General features: G+C 47.0%; 1 long non-coding RNA gene across 2 annotated transcripts; it reads left to right on the top strand.

The window, feature by feature from the left end:
• The first annotated feature begins 55 nt into the window (after positions 1-55).
• Positions 56-5,659, top strand: LOC122918403. Of its 2 annotated transcripts, none has more exons than XR_006386592.1 (3): positions 56-485; positions 3,871-4,049; positions 5,631-5,659. It is a non-coding gene; the product is annotated as an uncharacterized LOC122918403 (long non-coding RNA). The 2 variants fall into 2 exon arrangements; XR_006386593.1 differs by having other exon boundaries at positions 56-587.
• Positions 5,660-6,086: the final 427 nt, after the last annotated feature.

Below are 6,086 nucleotides of genomic sequence, written 5' to 3'. Positions count from 1 at the left end.
GTGTCTTCATACTTTTAGGATCGGGTTTGCACGTCAATAATTTGTCCTTAGTAGGGCCACCGTAGCTTGCTTGTAGGCGCATGCGCGGCTTGCGCGACCGGTACGCGGAAGTGGTAGCGCCCCAGCTCCGGGGGACAGGGTGGGTTGGGTTAGTTTTCTCTGCTCTCCTGGGCCGGGAAGGCCCGTAGGGTCGCAGCTTGCTGCACTCGCCAAGTGAAAGGATTTAGAGATGTTGGGGCGTGTCCGTTTCCCCAGCTAATAAGTACTGTTGTAGCCAACTTTGCCGAGAGCCGGAAGGGAGCCCAGCCCGCGAGACGCCCGCACCCACCCTCGCCCGCGGCTCCCGCCGGCCGGCTCACTGGCGCCCGCCTCCCGGCTCTTTCCGTGGGAGCGAGTCCGCACCGCCTCGGGGACCCACAGACCTCTGAGAGTGTTCACAAGCCCACGTACGCCTTCGAGTCCAGCGCTGGAGCGGGCTTGAGGCGGTGAGGTCCTGACGGCGTGCAGGCGGGGTCGGCCTGAGGGGTCGAACTTGTTTCTGCCGTCCGTAAACTCGGCGGGAAGAGCCAACCCCACAAGGCACCAAGGTCCCCAGTTTTCTCGTGTTTTAAGTGCGTCCCTCTCCCCTTTCCTCTGGATGCCCTCACGTACTACCGACGGTCGCCACCTCCGGGTCTCACCTAGGGTCTCTTCTTCGGTGCGGGTACCTCCCCCCTCTGTGAGAGAGGATGCTTGGGAGCCGAATGGTTCCAAGTCAGGGTGTGGAAAGGTTGGAATCTCGATGTCAGAAGATGTCAGAAGGCTTTAGGCTGGATATTTTTTCCTTTCTCTCTCTCTCTCTCTCTCTTTTTAAATTTTTAAAATTTTTTTCCTTTTCATTGTGTTGATTTATCCGTACATTTAGAAATACTTCGACGGCTCATAAATTCTTTATTGCTGTCTCAGCAGTTCTCATGTCCCATGCCTTCAGCTTCTCCTTAGGTACGAGAAGGGCTTAGGTTTTAGAAGTTTCTGGCACGTTGAGTGTAGAGGGCTTGCTTTGATTGAGCGCTGAAAGGAAGAAAGCAGGAAGGCGGTTCTGCATTAGTGAGGGGGAAAATACCCCCTCGCTGCTGTAGACTGTGTCGTCCTAATTCCACTGTTGACATCTAGTCCCTCATGTGAGGATATTTCTTGAGTGGGGCCTTTGGGAGGTGATTTAGGCCATGAGGGTGGGGCCCTCATGAAAGGGATTAGTGCCTTTATAACCGAAGACCTTGGACAGCTCCCTTATTAGTCTGTAGATGAGGACACAGCCAAAAAGAGGGCAGTCTGTGAACCAGGAAGCAGGTTCTCATCAGAATCTTTGGCACCTTGATCTTGACCTTCTCAGCTTCCAGAACTTGGAAAAAGGAAAGTTTGCAGTTTAAGCCACAGCAGCCGGAACCCAGTAAGACACTTAATATTTTATAGGAAGAGGCAGCTTGAGGTGGTAAAAGGAATGACTGGAGAACCAGCAGCAGTAATTCGGCCCTTCCCCCAGTTATCTCTGACCACAGATGAGCACTTCTCCACCGGGGCAGGACCTTTTAAAAATCTCATCACAAGGGAGGCCCATCTGGGGGAAGAAGGAGGTGGAGCTGGCTTAACCAGACTTGACTGAAGACCGAAAACCTGTGGGACGAAAGATTAGGAGCAGTGGACTGTAGCAAAATAAAAGGGAACAAAAAGAAAGGGAAGAGGAGTGTCAGAAGAAGGTGGGAATGATTGGTGCCTGTTGCCCAGCCCTCTGGAACTCCCTGAGTTCCTGACCTTTTTGTGAAACCTGTATCTCCAGCCTATCACCGACTCAGTGAGCATCACCCCATTCCCCCAGTCTTCCAAGAAATACCCTTTTCAGCAAGTCAACCAGAGTCCATCTCTGTTTCAGAAAGAACCATTTACTGTATTGCAGGCTTCTCACAGGGCATCCAGAGCCACATTCGCTTTCTTTCCCACCACATCTTTATGCATTTAAGTACTACCTGAGCTAAAAATGTGGGCTTGGGAATCAGAATCCCGGAACAGCCATTTATTCAGCTGTGTTTTACCCTTGCATATGCAGGTTTGGTGCACTGCACCTACTCTGCTTGCCTGTTAGGAAGATAGCACAGAGCCTGGGCCTACTGTAGACACTTAATAAATGTTATTATTGCTGATTGCTGATGATGACACCTCAAAAGTCTCCTTAACTAGTCCCTCTGCCTTAGTTTAGGCTTAAGTATCCTCTGATCTGGACTATTACAGTAACCTCTGAGCTGGTTTCTCTTTTAGAATCCATCACCCAACTACCTTAGGTGTTACCTTTCTAAAGCAGACCTCTTTGATGGCTCACTAATGCCTTTGAGAGAAGCGCAGACTTTCACACATTGCATTTCAAGATCCTTAGCAATCTAGCCTCAAACCAGTTTTCCAGAATGCTCTCACTTAACGTTAATAAACATAGAAGTACCTACTAGAGGCCAGGCACTAATAGAGCTTACATTTTAATAGGGGAAACTAGCAATAAAAACAAGGAAATCACAGATCGTGACTGAGATTTCAATGAGGCATGGGAAATTTTTGTCATCTCTTTCCTGCTTCCGCCCCTCCCACCGTGAAAAAAAGAGCATGTTTTGGGAAACCATTGCTTCTTGACTCTGAGTCCCAGAATGAGACACATGGCTTGGCAGATCCAAACCTGCTTTGCAATCGGGAGCTGACTGGGGTGAACTCAACCAAGGTTAGCGAAGCCTCCTAGCTCAGTCACAGCCAGCCTGCAGGCTTGTGTGTGAGGCATAAATATTTATTGTGACTCACTGTGAGTTTGGGTTTGTTTGTTATTTTTAGCAAAACTGAATAATAGAGAACAAAGAGCCCTTGCTTGTGGACTGAATGTGTGGGTAAGGAAAAGAAAGAAATGAAAGCTTCTGTTCTCAGCAGTAGAATGGAGAAAAGCATGAATTATCAAGGTAGAGGAGATGGGTGGGGGAAGGGTTTTGGGTAGGAGAGTCGAGTTCAGGTTTGGACATCTGTAGTCTGGGTCGGCTAACTGCTGCTGGACAAATGACTTTAAAATAGGAATGGCTGAACACAGTAGATTTTTCTTTTCTTGTTCACAAAACAGTTCAATGTGGGTCTTCAGTGGAAATGTTTTATACATTTATTCATGAATCTAAGCCCTTTCTACTTTTGATCTGCCAGGCTCCATGGCTTCATCTCATTGTGTGGGAAGCTGGGAAATGATTAGCTGGCTGCTTGAGGTGAAGAGGATTTGGGGAACAACTAGCCAGTCTCTCCAGCTGTACCTTATTTGGGGGTGCCCTTTAGATATCTGGAAGATAAAGAGTTGCTGGAAGAGCCTGGCTCCCAGGTCTGAGCTCGAGATACACTTTTGGAAATGGAAGACATATGGATGGTATTTAAAATCACATGAGGAGAGAATAGAATGAGGTTTAGGACAGAGGTCTCTATCTACTATCGGCTTTTCAACAGTTGGAGGTCTAAACAAAGGAGGAGCAGCTAGTAATAGCTCCCACAGCTTTCTCTTCCACCTCTGTTCATATTCCTCACGCACCGTGACTGCGCTCGTTTCGCTCTCTTCTAGATTTTCCCTAATGTCATCCTCTGCCCTTAGCAGATGACCATGGGTCCCCTCCTTTCCATATCCTTAAAAATCCCAAACAGCAGTCTAGCCAGACTCATTCCTGGCTAGAATGAACATGGTCAGAAATGTTTGGCTGCGCATCAGTGGAAGTTCACAGGGACTGTCCAACTACACTACGTTTCTTAAATTCTCTTATAGTTAGGTTGGCTGTGTAAGTGACTTCTCCCTAATGGAATGTAAACGAAAGTGAGGTGTGCTCTCTCCAGACCTGACCTGTGCAACTGCCTGCTCTTGCCTTTCACACGGCTCGCAAGCTGGAGTGGTGATGACCAGGGTGACCTTGGGTGGCAGACCTACCGTCAGCCTGGGTCCCTGCAGGACTACATGGAAGAGAGCTTCTTGCCAACCTGGACTAGCTTCTGCAGGAAAGTCCGATGAGCGAGAAGTAAGGATTTACTTTGCTTGAGCCATTTCATTTGGTGTTATAGCATTTTAGACTCTTCTAAATATATAGAAATTAGGACCAGGAGGGGCACCTGATTGGCTCAGTTCATTAAGTGTCTGGTTCTTGGTTCCTGCTCAAGTCATGATTTCAGGGTTGAGAGACTGAGCCACATGTCAGCTCCATGCTGAGTAAGAGACCTGCATAAGATGCTCTCTCTCCCACTCCCTCTCCCTTTGCCTTCCACCCCTGCTCATGTGTTCTCCCTCTTAAAAAAAAAATTAGAACCAGGACTGGCGGGCCACCCTAATAAAAATCCCAAATATGTAGCATTGGTTTGGCAGTCCGTGAGGTGAACCCCTGCCACAGTGGTGGTGGCGGGGGAGGTAGGGGAGGGAATATAGTTGGTAAAACGCTTCCTGGGAGAACCAGGGAGGCAAACAGAGATTCCTCTTGGGCCTGTAATTATGGGAAAAGTTGGAAAGTTGGAAAGAACTGGAAGAAGAACTTCCAGAAAGAAAGAGCTTTCCAACTCCGTCCTAAGTTGGAAAGAACCAGAATTTTAGGGTGAGTTGGCAGCTGCTTGTTGCTTTTAGCAAGGTACAGGTCCAAACACTTTGGAGCTAGATGCTTTTGAGGATTCAGGATTTTTCTAAATTTAGAGAGTTAAGAGGGCATATACTGTATAGTACAAAATGCCCCAAATCAAACACATTCCCATTTCTGCAGTGAGATGTCTCATTATTTTCAAACTAAGAAGGATAAAGAAATAGCTCACATCAATTTAGGTCCAGTTTCACTACCATAGAGTTACAGAAAACTGGTTCTCAGAGCTTTTTGGGCTTCAGATTTATGGATTAAAGGAATTGCAGACCTGAATTAAAAGAGATGAGTCCAGGCAAGAGCTAACTCATTTTTTAAAAAAGATTTCTTTTGTATTAATGAGAGACAGAAGGCAGACGCTTAATTGAATGAGCCACCCAGACTCCCTAGCTAACTTATTTTCAAGCAGACCAGATAGAACAGATAAAATCCAGTATTTGAGGCATCTCTGGATTGTACCTCAAATTGCAAGAGATAAAAACTATCCTTGCTGGGGTGCCTGGGTGACTTAGTTGGTGAAGCGTCTGCCTTCAACTCAGGTCATGATCTCAGGGTCCTGAGGTTGAGCCCCCACATTGGCCTCCTTGCTGAGCAGGGAGCCTGCTCTTCCTACTTGTGTGTGTGTGCGCTCTCTCTCTCTCTCTCTCTCTCTCAAATAAATAAATAAATAAAATCTTAAACAAAAAAACTGTCCTTGCTCAACCCTGCCCCCCTGCAGTTAAATTTCTCAGTCCAAAAGAACCCAGCTCTGAGGCAAAGATCAGAATAAGTGTATTGCCTTCCTGCCGTATTTGGTGTTTCAGATGACCTTGAAGTAGCCTCTGTACGTTAGGAAAGAAAAATCTATGAGTAGCTGCAAATCTGTATTCATCTCTTTATGTAAACTTTTGTTAATACAAAAAGGTTTCTACCATATGCACAGTTCTTTGTTTTGCTTTTAAAAATTTTTTTAAGAAAAGATTTTATTTCTTTATTTGCCAGAGAGAGAGACAGAGCGAGCACACAAGTACACAACCAGGGGGAGAAGCAGGCTCCCCGCCGAGCAAAGAGCCTGAATGGGACTCCATCCCAAGACTCTGGAATCATGACCTGAGCTGAAGGCAGACACTTAACCGACTGAGCCACCCAGGCGCCCAGGTCTGTACCTTTCAATATTGAAATAAATGACCAGCTTTTCTTCCAGAAAGAGTTCTTGAATTTACACCTTTACTCCATGACACTATGCAACAATGAGCATATCTCATACCAGCCACAAAGATAGGGGGTTGTGGTGCCATGCAGCTCTGGAGGGAACCCACAGAGCTCACAGCCTCTGTGGCTCCAAGCTGCTGGCCTGCCATCCGGTTTCAGGGGAGCAACACTGCATCCCCTCATCTTGGCTCTCATTGCTTTACCTTTGTGTAAGCCTGAGAATTATCCATCTACCTTTTTATTTGA

This window comes from Neovison vison, chromosome 10 (assembly GCF_020171115.1).
Source record: "Neovison vison isolate M4711 chromosome 10, ASM_NN_V1, whole genome shotgun sequence".
Taxonomy (NCBI): domain Eukaryota; kingdom Metazoa; phylum Chordata; class Mammalia; order Carnivora; family Mustelidae; genus Neogale; species Neogale vison.
The sequence above is the reverse complement of the archived record's forward strand: the minus strand, read 5'-3'. Positions and strand labels throughout refer to the sequence as shown.